At 39.8% G+C, this 17,495-nt stretch overlaps 1 pseudogene; it reads left to right on the forward strand.

Annotated features, from left to right (window-relative positions):
* Positions 1–14,927, forward strand: part of LOC122213183 — a 47,671-nt pseudogene extending 32,744 nt beyond the window's left edge.
* The last annotated feature ends 2,568 nt before the right edge of the window (positions 14,928–17,495 follow it).

Below are 17,495 nucleotides of genomic sequence, written 5' to 3' on the forward strand. Positions count from 1 at the left end.
TAAAAACTCATGGAATTAGTGGGGCACCTGGGTGGCTCAGTCAGTTAAGCGTCTGACTTCAGCTCAGGTCATGATTTTGCAGCTCGTGGGTTCCAGCCCCATGTCGGGCTGTGTGCTGACAGCTCAGAGCCTGGAGCCTGCTTCAGATTCTGTGTTCCCCTCTACTACTTGCACTCTGTCTCTCTCTCTCTCTCAAAAATAAATAAATAAATAAAATAAGCATTAAAAAAACTCATAGAACTAATAAGTGAGTTTAGTAGAGTCACTAGAGAGGCATAGAAAAATCTATTTTATTTCTATATATTAGCAATGACCATGTAGAAATCAAACTTAAAAATAAAATACCATTTAAATTTTCTCAAAAAACCCCAGAGAAAAATACTTAGGTGTAAAACTATCAAATCTATCAAAATGTGAACAAGACTTGAATACTAAAAACTACATTCTAAATCCAAACATTCAATGCTTTCATAAGAATGCTGATGAAAGAAATCAAAGATTACCTAAATAACTGAAGAGATGTACTGTGTTCATGAATTGGAAGACTCAACATAGTAAAAATGTCAGTTCTCCACAGATTGATATACAAGGTTTTCTTTAATATCTTTAATTTATTTTTGAGAGAGTGCAAGTGGCAAGAGGGGCAGAGAGAGGAGGACAGAGGATCCAAAGCAAGCTCTGCACTGACAGCCGCGAACGGATGTGGGGCTTGAACTTATGAACCAAAGATCATGACCTGAGCCAAAATTGGATGCTCAACCAACTGAGCCACCCAGGTGTCCCTTGATATACAGGTTTAATCAATTCCTTTCATAATCCCAGACATATATTTTGTAGATACGTGCAAGGTTATTAGACTTTTTATTTATATTATTATTTTTAATTAGTTATTTATTTTGAGAGAGAGACAGCATGAGTGGGGGAAGGGAGAGAGAAGGAGAGAGAGAATCCCAAGCAGGCTCCACACTGTCAGTGTAGAGCCTGATGTGGGGATCAAACACCTAAACCACAGATCACGACCTGAGCCAAAGCCAAGAATTGGACACGCAACTGACTGAGCCACTCAGGTGCCCCAAATTTTATTTTTAAGAGAGAGAGAGAGAGAGAGAGAGAGAGAGAGATAGAGAGAGAGAGAGAGATGCCTGTGTGGCTCAGTCTGTTAAGCCTCTGAATTTGGCTCATGTTATGATCTCATGGTTTGTATGTTGGAGATCCAAGATGGGCTCTGTGCTGACAGCTCAGAGCCTGGGGCTTGCTTCAGATTCTGTGTCTCCCCCTCTCTCTCTGGCCTTCCCCCACTCGCTGTCTCTCTCTCAAGAATAAATAAACATAAAAAAGAGAGAGAGAGGCAGAGTCTGTGTGTGTGTGTGTGTGTGTGTGTGTGTGTGTGTGTGAGTGTGCTTGCATGTACACAAGTGGGGGAGGGGCAGAGAGAATCTCAAGCAGATTTTACACCCAAGGCAGAGTCTTACACAGGACTCGATTACACGAACCATGAGATCATGACCTAAGCCAAAATCAAGAGTCGAATGGTCAACCAGCTGAGCCACCCAGGCACTCCAAGCTTACTCTGCCTTTTAAATGGTTAAGTCAAAGAACCGGAATAGCTAGAACAACTTGAAAAACAATAAATTAGGAGGAATCAGTGTACCCAATTTCTACAGCATCCTGACTGTATGTTATTGGCAGGATAGATACATAGATCAATGAACAGAATACAGAATTGAGAAATAGACCCACACAAATATGCCTGCTTGATTGTTTACAAAGGTACAAAAGCAGTCCAATGGAGGGAAACTAGTCTTTTCAACAAATGGTGCTGGAGTAAAGTGGACATCGATAGAAAACCAGATATATAAACCTTTGGAAAACCAAAAGTAATCTACTAGTTATAAATAGAAGTAAAACAAAAAGTATGACCAATATAGCAAAACATGGGAGAAAAAAGAGTAGACATAAAAGAATAAGTCTAGCAAGTAGGGGGCATAAAACATGTTATATATGTAAAAGGAATAGAGTAAGACCCAATATATAAATTATGATAATACATTTAAGTGGGTTGACCTTTCTAATAAGAAAACAAAGATGTTCAAGTATAGTTAACAAACACATATCAAATAAAGTGGCAAAAAAAATTCTAAAAAGGTAAATGCTAAAGAAGAGATATATGAAGAAGGAGTATTTCAAAGTAAAAGCTAGTAAGAAGATACATTAGGCAAACACAAACAGATATAAAGCACAGATAGTAATATTAACATCAAAGAAAATAGAATTCATGGCAAAAACCATTAAAGGGGACCAGGAAGATTTTTTTTTTTTGTATAAATGTAATAGTTATTAATTTGAATGTACTGAATAAAATCAAAATATATAAGAAAACACTAAAAATATGAGATTTTGAACACACCTCTCAGTTTTTTTAATGTTTATTTATTGTTGAGAGAGAGAGAGAGAGTAGGGGAGGGGCAGAGAGAGAGGGAGACACAGAATCCGAAGCAGGCTCCAGGCTCTGAGCTGTCAGCACAGAGACCGATGTGGGGCTCGACCCATGAGCCTTAGAGCTGTGAGATCATGACCTGAGCTGAAGTCAGCTGCCCAACCAACTGAGCCACCCAGGTGCCCCCATACCTCTGAGTTTTGAACAGATCAGTCACACATAAGGAAAAGAACATTTTAATCAATTAATCGTAGCATTTAATAGTATAATTTATAACATTTATATTTATAATATATAATAAATATCCTATGTAGTATTATAGTATAATAATATGGTATACAAAATAAAATAATAGTGTCTGAATTAAATAATTTATAATATATTTCATTCAAACTCTATTTATTACTAACAGAGTATACATTTTTGTCAACCCACAATCAAACATTTACAAAAAAATTGAGAACTTATTAGTGCACAAAGAAACCATAAGTTCTAGAAAGCAGAATATAATGGGTACATTTTTGGCTCTAATGAAAATAAACCAGAAATTAATAATAAGGAAGCAAAATATCTCCAATTTTTTGTTTGTTAAGATTAAACAAACATTAATACAAACTGGTGTTCTGCAAACTCAAAGAGAAGTTCAAATCAGTTATTAGAAAAAACAATGGCAAGGAAGTCGTTAAGTAAAAACATTAATGGCATCTTATCAAGCCTGCAATCAGAAGCAAATTCATAGTTTTATATTTTTTCATTATTAACAAGAAAAAAATAAAGCAATTAACTCAGTAAATTCTTAAAGGTAAAACCAAATAACAGGAAGTTAAGCAGGACCTTGTGTGTTCTGTTCAGAGCTGGGGGCGCAGGCCTGTGTCCTGAAGCTAGGACATGTGCTCTGTAAACATTTGTTAAGTTGATATGTGAATGAGTGATTAAGCGAATAAAAATAGAATTTGTGGAATAAAAAGAATATTAATAGAACTGAAAATCTATGACTTCCTAAAGAGGCTCAGTCTGCATTCTTCTTAAAAAAAAAAAAAAAAGTTTATTTTTCCTGAGAGAGAGAGAGAGGCAGAGAGAGAGAGGGGCAGAGAGAGAGAGGGACAGAGAGAATCCCAACCAGACTCCAAGCTGTCAGCACAGGGCCCAACGTGGGTCTTGAACCCACGAACCTAAGATCATGACCTGAGGCAAAACCAAGGGCTGGACGCTCAACCAACTGAGCCACCCAAGTGCTCCATCAGGCTGCATTCTTGAAGAGGACTCCACCCTTTGCTCTGGGAAGCTATGATAATGGACAGAAAGGTGCAAGTACCTGTTTCTAGGGCAAACAGGTGAGCTGAGCCAAGTGTGGTCTCAGATGTACGGGTGGGGGTGCTAGAGGCCTCATGGTTCATTTCTGGAATGTTCGGCACCTTCTAGGGGGAAATCTGTCACAGTGGAAGGTTTGTCTTAGAACCTCTCCTGAACACACAGTTTTAAATAGGAGAAGGTTGTTATACTGCTGGGCCTGAGAAACGGAAGGAGAGGGAGGGTTTTCATTGTTACAGGAAAGAATGTAGAATCATTAAAGACTCATTTTGATTACTCACTTCCTTCCAGAAAAGAAAGAGCAACAAATAGTATCCCAAGCTAATGACACATTGTGAGATATATTAACTGTAGAGAAAGTCACTTTTCACAGTTTCCTGTTTCAAGTCACTCTGACCGGCTGCCTTCACTTCTATGTGCAACATCCCCAAGTCTTCTGCTGTTGAGGGGAAATGATATATTTTTATCCATTATCAATCCTTAGCTCTCAAAAAATTCCCATTCCTTTTACCTGTGAAAAAAATCAGCCAAATTGAAATGAAAGTCTTCAAATTTCAAAATATTGAATAATATACATAATTAAAATTTCCTATCATAGCCTGGCCTCCCACTTAAAAGAGCCCAACATACTCCTTTTGAATTAGATAGTATTTTTCAAGATCCTGTTTAGACTCCTACTCAACCCCTCTAACTTCTCAGGTGCTTCACACAAAAGACTGGTTTGCCGTTTTGCTTTTGTTTGGAAGGTCACCTTTATCAGGGCTATAATTAATTCTTTCCAGGCTAATAGTGTTCCCTGTGATTCACACAGGTCTTAAGGGGAGAAAATTGATAATCTAATAACCATAGCAAAGTGAGACATCTTCACCTTCCAGACCAGGTATCTGGCTTTCTCTTTTTTGGCTTACAATGTGGTCTGTGGTTATGAGTGCTGCTAGCTGTAGGAGAAATTAAAAAAAAAAAAGTTCCTTGGCTTTCTGCAGGTTAGCAGCATGTCCCGGTTTTCAAGTACAAAGTCAGATTCTGAGTCAGCCCATCCCTGTACCTGGAATCAGAGGCTTTTCATGCAATAAGATACAACAGCTTAGCTTGCATGAGGTTTTTGGGAAAAAGCCAAATATTCAAAAAACCATCTGCTTGCACTGCTCATAAATCACAGAAATGATTGCCCTTGATCTGCAGCCATTCCCCATTATAGAGGATATTGGTTTCCAAAAGATGTCACAGCATATTGAAATGAGACAGTCTCTTCCAAGCAGAAAATTCCTCTTCACAATTACATGATATAGTGGAGCAGAATTATGTCATGTTAGCCCTCAAAGGCAGATAGGATCTCAGAGAAGATGCAGGTGGAGGAGTGGTTGTAAATTTTGCAACTAGCATAAAGGACAAGCCACTAACATTTTTTATGCTTTGCTCCAGTCAAATGTTGTAAGAGTTTGAAATGATTGGGAGCGATGAGTTGTATTTCTGAAGATGTCTTTTAACCAGGTGTCCATCTTGTCACTTGTAATACTGTTTCGCACCAAGAGTGAAGACAACGGCAGTTAATAGAATGAGTATAAAGAATGACTGTACTGCAAACAGCCCTTGAAATCTAGACACCGTTATTATTTAGCACTTGGGGAGCCATCTGCAGAATACTTGGCATTGTGCAAAGCATAAGGGATGGCAGGACAGCTGGCCGATGGCTCTGATGATCTAAGTGAGACACAACCTTCTGAGGAGCTGGCATGGCACATGCATGCTCCACTTATTTACCCTCTGTTGTAACAGCTAGTGAAGGACTGGGTCTGAAATCCACAAAGCATTGGGAAATTCCTACTTTAACACCCAGGGTTCATTCCAGCTGGGCTGATCTGACAGCATGTTTCTGGGTGATCTGTAGGGAACAACTTGCAGTAACAGGCTCATAAGTAGTATCTTTGTGGAGGAAACGGTTCCAGTGGGGGTTCTCTCATCCTAAGTTTACTTCACCATCTGGCCTGAAGTCACTAATGTGGTGTATACCTATCTTGATTGACATGAAAATTCTATTGTTATTAAGTGGTGTTATGTGTCTCTGGTAAGTATTCAGATGGTCTTCAATAAGCAGTAAGTACTATGAGTGTTAACCAACCTTGATGATCATTTTTGGTTTAAATTTGTTTTTCATGATGGTCCTGTGAGATTTTATTGACCTGTTTTAGCTACTGAGGATGTTGGGCTATCTTATGTCTCATGCTTGGGACTGGGAAGTAGGGAAAAGTCCAGAGTAGATAAGCAAAAGATTTTGGTGTTTTACAGACTTGGGTTTGCATTCCAGTTCTACTGCTTAGGAAATACATGATGTTGGACAAGTTATATAACCTCTCTATGGCTAATTTTCTTCATTGATAATAATAATGCTACCTCATAAGAATGTTATGAGGATTAAAATATGCATATATGTATAGACAAATGAGTACTCAATAGTGGGTAGCTATTATTACTCCCATTCAAGAAAGTGATAATTCCAGGACAAACTCTGATAGAGTAAAGTTAGTGTCTGAGACAGAATTGAACAACCAAAGTGAAAATAAAGACTAGGGCAAGATCATTTCCTTTATCCCTCAATTCCTTATGTGTTTCATCAGTTCTTATGGGGATAGATTGTTCAGACCGAATTAATATTGAACACTCTGTGTGTATGTGTGTGTGTGTGGGGGGGTGCATGTACACATGCATGTGCCTGTTTCTGTGTGTACATGCTTCAGTTTGCAAGGAAAAGAAATAGGCTCTGTACCTGAGGGATGGAGATCTGTCTCAAGGACACATAGGAAGTAAAGAAATACTGGGAGCTCTTTGCAGCTACCTTGGGCGTCAAGAGCCTGGAATGAGGTTCCCAGCTTTTTAGGCTACAGCAGCAGCTCCAGTGACTGCTGTGTGTGAAGACTCAATCATTCATCATTCCTCAGACAGATGCCCATTACCCACTGCCCCCGTGCTCTAGTGAGCACAATTGTCTTGGCTAAAGTTGTACCTTACCCTCCTTCTCTTGACTTTCAGAACAACTCGTTGTCTGCCTTCTATTGCTTCTCTCTGAGGACCGAGTCTCCAGTTGTCTTGTATGTACTCCAAGAACTTGCCTCCTTGGCATAGTTGAGTGATCCAAGGATGGACGCCTAAGCTGAGACAATATTATTCTTTCTCACAGGAATTACAAACTCAGGATGGATAGGTAGGGAGGAGCAGCTGAGTGTTGTTAACAGCCACCCTCCAGAGCAGGGTTTCTCAACTCTGGCACTTTGACATCTTAAGCTGGAAAATTTGTTGTGGGGGCTGTCCTATCTGAGCATTATGGGATGTTTAGCTGTATCCCTGGCTTCTACCCACTAGATGTTGGTAGCACACTCTCCGTACCCCTCTCTCCCCATCAGTGTGACAATAAAAAATGTATCCAGATCTTGCCAAATGTCCCTTTGGGAGGGAAAAGCACTTCTGGCTCGGAACCATCACTCTAGAGCAGTGCTAGAAAAGTGTGGCCTAAGGACTGACAGCGTCAGCATCATCTGGGAGCTACTTATGCATAGAAAATATTGTCTCTCACATCAGAACCAATGAATCAGAATTCAGTGGTAGAGTACCAGACGATACATTTCACAAGGTTTGCAATGACTTTTATGCTTACTAAATTTTGAGAACCACTGCTCCATACTTTGTTATCCCAGGTGTGACTGGAGTGTCCACAGCCTCAGATCATATGAGAGTTTGTTAGGAATACAGAATCTTAAACCCACCTCAGACCCAGGTTCAGCATCACCTAGGAACTTGCTGTAAATGCAAATTATGTCTAATTGATTTTTATGTATATCAGAAACTCAGATTGGAGCCCAACAATCTGTTTTAATAAGACTTCTAGGTGATTTTGATACAGATACCTTCAACAATGGCTGCGGATTGGAATCACCTTTGGGATTTTAAAGAATATTGATACTTGGGTCTTATTCCAAAAGATTCTGATTTTAACTCATTTAGGGTATGGACTGAGTATCAACACCAGAATTTTACAATTCTCTTGTAATTATCATGTGCAGGAAAACTCGAAAACCACCACCAAAGACAGAGGGTCTTCAAACTCAACTGAAAATGTCTGGAGTTTCCATGGTTTCTTCACATCTCAAATCTTCATTGCTCAACCCCTATTTTAATTTGGGGGCCACTTCTATACTCTTCCAATACGTTTTCAACTAAGCTAGCCAGAACCCATTTCTGTTGCTTACAACCTTAATAACCTCAACCCAAATAGCCATCATATAGGGGAGACATTGAGGTAGACTCTCAGGAAATCTATAAAGTCAGGTATTTGGAAATGGTCATTGGATTGTGTGTGTGAGGGGGAAGCACCCCAGTATATTCTGGGATAGAAAACTAGAAGTCTGTGATACACAGTCAGCCATGAGGGACACTGTTCAAAAAGTATCTTCCTGCCTGTAGCCATTGGGCAAAAGGTTGCAGCTAGAAGTCATTAGCTTGTAATACTCAAAGGAGCTGAGGGATTGGTGCACTGGCTTGGTCATGGAGGTTTGGGTAAGCCATCAACAATAGCTTCTATATGGGTTCATTACACTGATGATGTTAAAGTGATGGGCCTCGCAGAACAGGAAATGGGGGATACCTCAGATGTTTGGGTCCAAGGGCTAGGAGATAATGCCTACAAAATCTCTGGGGTTTGATACTTTGACATTTCTATGGCATTAAAGATTTAGAGTATTCTGGGATATTATTTCTATTTTATTTTTTTATTTCGTTCTAATTTTTTTTTTGAGAGAGAGACAGAGAGAGCGTGAGCAGGGGAGAGGGGCAGAGAGAGAGAGGGAGACACAGAATCTGAAGCAGGCCCCAGGCTCTGAGCTGTCAGCACAGAGCCTGATGTGGGGCTCGAACTCATGAACTATGGGATCATGACCTGAGCCAAAGTCAGAGGCTTAACTGACTGAGCCACTGAGGGCACTCCTGGGATATTATTTCTAAAGTAAAGGGCAAGTGTATGTACCTGGTGTCTCCTACCATGGAGAAGGAGGCACAACACGGGGCACGGTGGTCTTCTACATATTCTGAAGATAGTTTATGATTATTTGAAAGAACATGTTGTGTATTGTCTGTGACCTATTTATTTGTTAATTTGAGTCAGCTTTCGTAGGTTTTACTGTGTAACAAAAGCCTTGAGAATCTGAATGGCTTGCAAAAATAAGCATTTACTTTTCCTTTCTTTGAATCACACATTGCCATGGCAGCTGTCCTACAGGTAGCAGGGAGGGCTCAGGGTGCTCTATGTCTTTTCATTGTAGGCCCAAAGCTGAAAGAGTGCCACCTACTTGGGATGTTCTCCTGGTGCAGGGTGGGGGCACAAGAGAACAATTCATACACGTCACATCTTAAAGTCTCTTTTAGGAACTGGAATACTGTCATATTCACCCATATTCCATTGATCAAAGCAAGTCATATGGTGGCGAAACCCACAGTCTGTGAGAGAAGGAAACACAGAGTAAAACATGGCAAGATAAGACGGAGAAAGAATTATAAATTTATCTGAAAGTCTCCCAGACCAAGAGATTTGGCTCTTTCATAGTAAAGTTCATGTTGTTTTTTACTCAACCCTAATTACCCAGCAGTTCCAAAGGTACTGTTTGGAGACCAGGATGCACAATGGAGTCTGTGATAAGCCCTCATGGGACAATCCAGTCATGATCTCTAGAATTTGAGAGCAGAGCCATGCTCTTCTTTCTAGGTAACTCCTCCTTTTTAAAGGGACTCTGGTGAAGACAGAATCCCTGCTCTTGGACAACTACAGGCTTTGAACTATTTATAAGCAACTAATGCTATTTGATATACTTAGCTTGAAAGCTGGGTATAGCTAGTAATATTCCATCATCAGATCAGATACCAAAGGCACGAATAGTTTGTACAATCAGGTTGCACATGTTCCCATCGTTCACATTGCCATGAGTTCCTCAGTTTATACCTATAGATAGTTTCATGGGTAGTTTCCCATAACCATGTGGCTAAAGATAAGACATTCTCCTTGGCTCTCTGTAAAATACTGATATGAATTGGAAGTAGCCTGTTGTATTACAGCTCCAGATAGGAGTGGCCCTGAAAGATGGTGGAGAAAATTAAACCTCTCTCTGGCCAGAAAACCAAACATAACAATTTGCTATTTACTTTGCCTAGAAGGAAATTTGGCTTAAAATCAGGATTTGTATTGATTTTTAGGCGATTTTTTTTGTCTGACCCTTGTTGGGAAAGAGCAAGATTAGGATAGTGTTGACAAGATAGTAAAGGAATGGTTTGACTGGATCTCACAGAATGAGCTTGGAGCATGAAAACAGTTGTGTCTCATTTATACCTTTCAGAAGACTTTCACTGTGGAAGAGACTCTTAGTTGTCAGGTAGACAGGATGGCCCATAGCTACCAGTCTTTTTCCTTTATTAGGCAGTACAGGTTTTAATCAGCCGGCTTATGAATAAAGCAGGCATGGTGGCAGAGATAGATGCTATACTTGCTATAGGCTTAACTTTGTGAATTTCACCTCACTAGATATGACTTGCCTAGTTAGTATCATTGCTGAGTGACCAATTTTTCAAGCAATGGCTTCAAATCCTGAACCACAATCTGGCACCAAACCTCAGGGGTGCTTCCTGGATACCCAGTAATTAGATCAACTAAATTGGGCACCTGTCATCAGTGAATAAATCAGATTCTTTCTTTTCTTTCTTTCTTTCTTTCTTTCTTTCTTTCTTTCTTTCTTTCTTTTTCTCTTTCTTTCTTTCTTTCTTTCTTTCTTTCTTTCTTTCTTTCTTTTCCTATAAGAATATATATGCATGTTCTGGACTTATATTTCTTTTTCTTCCTATACTCGTCTTTTTTGAGTTTATTGAAGGTCATATACTCTGTCAGAGTAAACATGTGACCCCTAAATTCACAGCAAAAGTAGTAAACAATGGGATGATACCCAAGGGATTACTGGACCCTATCATATGCCCTGTCATTCAGAAAATACTGGCCTTATAGGATGATTCAATGACCTAATAAAAACCCAGCTGTGACATGAGCTGGCGGTTATCACCTTGCAATTTTAGGGTGCTATTTTGTAAGATGCACTATTTGGTCTATATCTGTTATTGGCAGATTTGTAGAGGAAAACTCCAAGACATCCTTGGAACATCCTTATTTTTTTTTCTTTATGAGAGTAAGTTATTCAAACTTTTCTTCACTTTTATGAAATAACTTGGTACCTGTCCAACAAGCCACCTTCCCCTTTTTTGCCTTAGTTTGTCAGTTGGTTTCAGTTGCTTGCAACCAAGGATTCTTTTTTTTTTAATATAATTTATTGTCAAGTTAGCTAACATACAATGTATACAGTGTGCTGTTGGCCTTGGGAGTAGATTCCCATGATTCATCGCTTACATACAACACCCAGTGCTCATCTCAACAAGTGCCCTCCTCAATGCCCATCACCCACTTTCCCCTCTCCCCCTCACCTTCCCATCAACCCTCTGTTTGTTCTCTGTATTTAAGAGTCTCTTATGGTTTGCTTCCCTCTCTGTTTGAAATTATTTTTCCCCTTCCCTTCTCTGGTGGTCTTCTGTTACGTTTCTCAGATTCCACATATGAGTGAAATCATACAATATCTGTCTTTCTCTGACTTATTTCACTTAGCATAATACCCTCATGTTCCATCCATGTTGTTGCAAATGCACCCAAGGATTCTTAATGAATACACCCTACTACTAAAGTATGTTTCTTCTTCTTCTTTTAAATAGCTATAAGAGAAGCCATAATGATCATTTTCATTGAAGCAAATAAAATAGTTGACAATTTTTCAAAAATATGGTGGACATTTTAGTTGTACACCCAGTATCCATTCTTCTTTACTTTATTCCTAAAAGAAATCCTGATATTCTTTAAGAAAGAAAGGTGCCCACTTTTAAAACATGAATTGCCCAGCCTCTTCTGCTGCTGGGGATGACTAAAGAGAGACATAGCTCTAAGTAGATGCTGCTTTCGGAAAAGCATTTGAAAGGGAACAAGTAAGTCTTTCACCTTTTGCCCTCAGCATTTCCTTCTTTTCTCTTGCCTAGAATTCAGAGTGAGTTGAAGTTGGAGCATCTATCTTGTATCCCATGGATTAACAATGTAACGCAAAGCCACCTGCTGAGGATGACAGGGCAGAAGATAGGAGCTGAGACACTGATGTCATTGTGAAGTCCTTGGACTAACCACGGATTGCCAACCTCTGAACTTACTCTAATGAGAGAAGAGCTGAGACCTTTTTGATTAAATCACTGTATTTTGGGTTCTGTTACATTTAAATGAAGGCAACATTGAATTGGCACACATAACTTCCCTTTTTATTAGAGTTTCAGGACAGAACAAAAACGTTTTTATTTCCATATAGATGACAGAGCTGCACAGATTATTTGAGGCTGTTGAAAGAACAATTTATGGCCATTTTTTTTCTTTTTTAGAGATTGAAATAACTAATAACTTTTGTTAAGATTGCTATGATTTTAGCTGACAAAAGGAACATAGATGAGGAATTTAGGAGAGGAATAGGTTTTGATGTGCCAATTTCAGGCACATCTGCTTGTCTTCAATTTATTTCCCAAACACAGAAATTACCTTATTTGTTAAAAGGTGCTGTTTTTTCCCTGTTACCATTGAATTCTACCATCACCAGGGAATGTGCTCTTCCCTTTAGTGGTGCTGATGGCTTTGTGTTTTACCTTCAGCTCTGCAGAACTCTCTCCAGATTTCCTTGAGAAATATTCACATTTGCCTCAATAAGCAGTCCATTGTGAAGATTTTTTGCATGGCTAATTTAAGGGCCTTGTCTTTAGCTTCTCTGGTTCTCTTTCTTACTAAATAATCTTTGAGGTTTTATACATGACCATCTGTGGGCTTTCTGCATAAAATGCAGGATTTTATGTCACTGTATCTACCATGCCAGAGCACAGGAAGGTAAACTTCAAGAGCCCCAGGGTTGAACACTGAAATATCTAGGCCAAAATCTAGACAGAAATTTGAGTATCACAGTATCCTAGAGCTGGAGGAGGTCTTCAGGATCATGTCACTTAAGTCCCGATGTCAAAGATGCCTAGACAAAAGCTAAGAAGGCGAGAGGACCTACCCTACTCTGTAAGTAGAATCAGGAACAACGGAACCCTAATTTCTGATGTAGAGTTCTTTCTAGGGCCTTACACCTCTCTTTCCTTCTCTGTTCAGGTTGAGAAACCTCATACTTGGTTTCTCTTTGAACTTCCTCCCAAGTCACCATTCATTGCTATTCCTACTTCTTTTGAACCTTTCCCCCTTAAAGCAGAAAGCATTTGTATCTAGTTGTTCAGTCATAAGGTACTTTCTTTGCATGTGTCTGAAGTTGCTACGTAGAAGTCAGACACTGACTAACACTGGGACACTCCCCTCCTGAGGCGGGATTGTGGAGGCTTCTTTTGTAGTGACAGCTCAGAGCTTTACCAAGAATTCTCATCCTAGGCATTTCCACTCCTTCTTGTATTTTAAGAACTTCTACATTAGTTCCCTATGGCTGCTGTAATAAAATGCCACAATGTTGGCTTAAAACAGCACAAACTTATTCTCTTACAGTTCTGGATGCCAGAAATCTGAAATGGTTTTCACTGGGTTGAAATCAAGGTGCCGGCAGGAATGTGCACTCTTCTGAGACTCCAAGAGAGAATCTTGTCTTTGCCTTCTCTGGTGTCTAATGCCTGCTTGTCTTCCTTGGTCTGTGGCCCCTCCTTTCATTTTCAAAGCATATCACTCCACTGTCAGCTTCCATCTCCTTTCAGTGGAATTTCCCTCCGCCTGTCTCTTTTAAGAACACTTGCTTCCATTAGGGTTCACTTGATCATCATGGGTAACCTTCCTATCTCAGGACCCTTAACTTAATCACATTTTCAAAGTCACTTTGGCCACATAGGTAATACTGAGTTTCCAGAGATTAGAGCCTGGATGTCTTTGGGAACCATTATTCATCTTACCACAACCATCCTCTCTCTTTTTGACCTTTATCTGGCCATTTGGTTGTATTGGGTACTGACATCTACATACACCTGAACACAGTGTACATCCCAAGATTAAGGTGCCTTCATAGGAAAATCAAAGTTTTAGCCTGCATTTAAAAATTTTTCTGGGAAAGATAATTCTGTTGTGTGTTTCTGCCTTAGGAACAGAGAAAATGATACCAGCATTGGCGAGAGCAAAGTGAGAAAGACTGAAGAACACTCTGCAGAGATGGGGTGCGGAGCCTTGCCATGGTCCTGCTTCCATCCATGAACCCCATCTGAGTCTCTGCCCTTGCTGTGGTCTGCTGATCAACCCTTTCTTGGTTTCTGTGAGATGCCTTCTTCTCTGAACCACAAATTCTTTTCTTTCCTGTGAGTCCACTTTTGCCACTCTCAACCAAGAGTCTTAACAATTGCAAGATTAGAAAGACAGAGAGAGAATGTCGCTGTTCATGGGGTAGAGAACACAAGACCTGTAGGTAAGAACCTGACTTTGATTCCCTTGATATTGGGCAGCAGGAGGGTAATGACTGGGACTGGAGGCAGAGCTACCAGGATGCTCTGTCAGTGTAATATTCTGGCTGTGATAACTAGCTTTCAAAGTTTCAAAGCCAAACTACACAGTCTAGGCACTGTGTAGTGAAAGCAGATAATATGTGCAACCAAAGAGTAGGGAGGGAGGTATTTGTGGCCTTAACAGAATAGTTCTTTTGATTCCCTGAAGCACTATTACTTAATCTCTTGAAGATTCTATAGTTCAAGGTGTTCAAGCCAAAGGACAGGCATTTTATTAGAGAAAGGCTATTAAGATGAAGGAAGGGGAGGACACGGTGAAGGTCCTTGCTCTCTTCAAAGTCTCTAATCCTGGATAACATCCTTGGAGTCACTTCAAAGACTTTATTTAGATCACGGAAAAGCAGCCTTCCAAGGTCGTACAGCAGGCCTTCCTTGCTTCTCCCTCCCTGGAAATGGCCCCAAATTAAGCTGGTTTTAATGATCTTTTAGCTGGCAGCAGACGGCCAGCCAGAAGGAAAAATGGGGAAGAGGTGCCTGGGAAAAGTGGGCTGATAAAGGTGGAGGCAGTTTTGCCCCAGGTGTGCTGTGCCACCTCCCAGTCATCTCCTATGTCTAAAGTACAGGGATGGAAACCCATGCTTTTTTGAGCTTGATGACTGGAAATCAAGTTTTCTTTATTATACGCTGTATTATATGGCTATTATATATACTAATATATACTACATTATAGTCCTATAGTCACTATAACACATATAGTCTCACATTTTAGTGAAGGTTGAGAAACTTGTGAATTGAAGAGGAAAACTCAAGTGGGATATGCAATGTAGAGCCTGGGAGGAGAGATGCCCTGCCATGTAGTGCTATGACACCATTATAAGCCCCCAAATGACTTGATTTATCAATTCTAACTAGCCAGGTTTCCCAAGAGGAAATCAACAATTCCCACCTAATGCAGAATGAATGAAAAATGGCATCTAGGACATTGGAAAAATAAAAAGGATTCTCTCTCCTCTGAAACAAAAGGGTTGGAGATGATCAAGGTCTTTCCAGCAATAGAGGTGAGTAGGGGGAAAGAGAGAGAGTCAGGGACCTGGGGTACGTACACGTGGCAGTGGGGATGCTGGATCCTGTTGAGGCATAGGTGAGGGAAGATACTATGGTGAGTTCAGAAAAAAGTGAAAAGCCTCTGAAGGAAATGGAATAACAGCATAGTACACTCTCTCCTGGAGGAGATAATCCCTCTCAAATCAGTGTGCCCACTTGCTTCCTGTGAGGGATGAGGACTGCTCATTGCTAGGGTTGTGTTACAAATGTTAGCGCGACTGACACGACATCTCTTAATAAGGGGCGAGTCCTTCGTGTATTTTTGATGGTACACCGGTGACACAACCCCTCTCAGTTAAGCAGAGAAACGGTGCAAGAGTAAATTGTCAATGACAATATCAGAGTCCTCACTCGGCTTCAGGGATTAAGTGAACAACAGCCTGGCCAGGCCCCGACATGGCTTTAGGCACCTTAAAAAAAAGAAAAAGAGCAACCAAATTAAAGCCACATATATGAGAGAGGGAAGCCTCTCGGCCCAGCAGGGAGATACCTTTGATTAAAGCTCGGTCTGACCTTCCTGCTTCATCTGTACAGAAATTGAGACACGATTCCTAAATGACAGGACTTTGCAGAATCATAATGAGCAAGGACCGGGATGCTTTGGGTAACATTTCCATCTTCATTCCTGGAGTAGGCAAAGGTGAAATTCAGGGAGGGTCTCTGTTATTTGTTATCAAAAGAACAATGCACTCCTCTTCCCCCTGTTTCTTTTGTGCAAAGGCAGGATTATCTGCGGAACAAATAATTCATTCCTGGACACTTCAGATTGCTTTTCTGCCCGGCTGAATTCTTAGGTTATTAGTGTTTAGTGGATGCCAATAGTTTGATGGGAAATCTTCTATTTGAAGGGTGATATGTATTAGTAAAGAATTCACTCTGGGAAAGCAACTCAAGCTTCAGAGACTTTAAAACAAAAACAAAACCCAATCAAACAAACCTGTTTCATAGTTAATGAGGGTAAAATAAACCAGAATTTTATTTTAAAATCTATTATGTTTCATTGAGTTACAGTTATTTAAATGGCAAAACGCCCAAGTAGTTTATGTGGTTAACTTGACTTTCACATTAATGGTGTGGGATTAAAATAATTTCTACCATTTTGGAAAATACATCTACTACAGCATTGTCTTCCTACAAATTAAAATTAAAAAATTAATAAAATCTGGACTCTTACATTATTAATACCCTCCATTTAACTTTATTTTCTATAACTATGTGAACTATAGTACCTAGCGCCTTTTTGGTACTTAGAAGATTAAAACATTGTAATATAATATTTATATTGGAGGCAAGGTCCTGGCGAAATTGTATAGATATTTTTGAAGCTTGAGAAACAGTACCCTTATCCGTCATATTTTTACACTAAGGAGTATATGTTGCTATAAGATTTTGGTGAATATATACTCACCCAAGAGAGAAGGGTAGATTTTTCTGAAAGTCAACAATGCTTATTAAAAAGAAAATTTCTGCCAACTTGTGTAGAATGAAATTACAGGATCTCAAACAGCTTCTCCACTGTCAACCGTTGTCATTTAACATGCTTTTTATGCCATGTCAGGTCTGTGTTCCTGAAAATGGCGAACATGTGTCCAATAAAATCTCACCTGTGTCTGCATCGGGAAGGAATGTATTATGTTCACATCAGCGTTCCCAGATGAAACCAAACACGTTTATGTTTAGCAGTGGTCTGCTAGGGGGAAAAAAAAGAATTTTGACTGGAGAAGAGAATGGAAACCAACCGTAAACCAAGCCCTATTCAAAAATGAGGACATGCTGCCCTCTTGTGGAAAACTGTCGTGCTAACATGTGCAGCCTGAATTGAGTGCTTTTTATTTTCCTGAAGAAATTGTTTTAAGGTGGCACTTAATTCATCACCCAAAACAATACTTGAACATTTCTAGTGGCATCCATATACTATATTTATTCTTTCACCTACCCTTCTGATGCAGAAGTTCAAATCTAGACCCAAAGGCTAGGCTTAACAGTTGTTATAAATACATACATACATACATACATACATACATACATACATACATAAAATCATTGATGTTCCTTCCCCTGAAAAAGAATATCCATCCTT

The sequence above is a fragment of the Panthera leo genome, chromosome A2 (assembly GCF_018350215.1).
Source record: "Panthera leo isolate Ple1 chromosome A2, P.leo_Ple1_pat1.1, whole genome shotgun sequence".
In the NCBI taxonomy this organism is placed as follows: Eukaryota; Metazoa; Chordata; class Mammalia; order Carnivora; family Felidae; genus Panthera; species Panthera leo.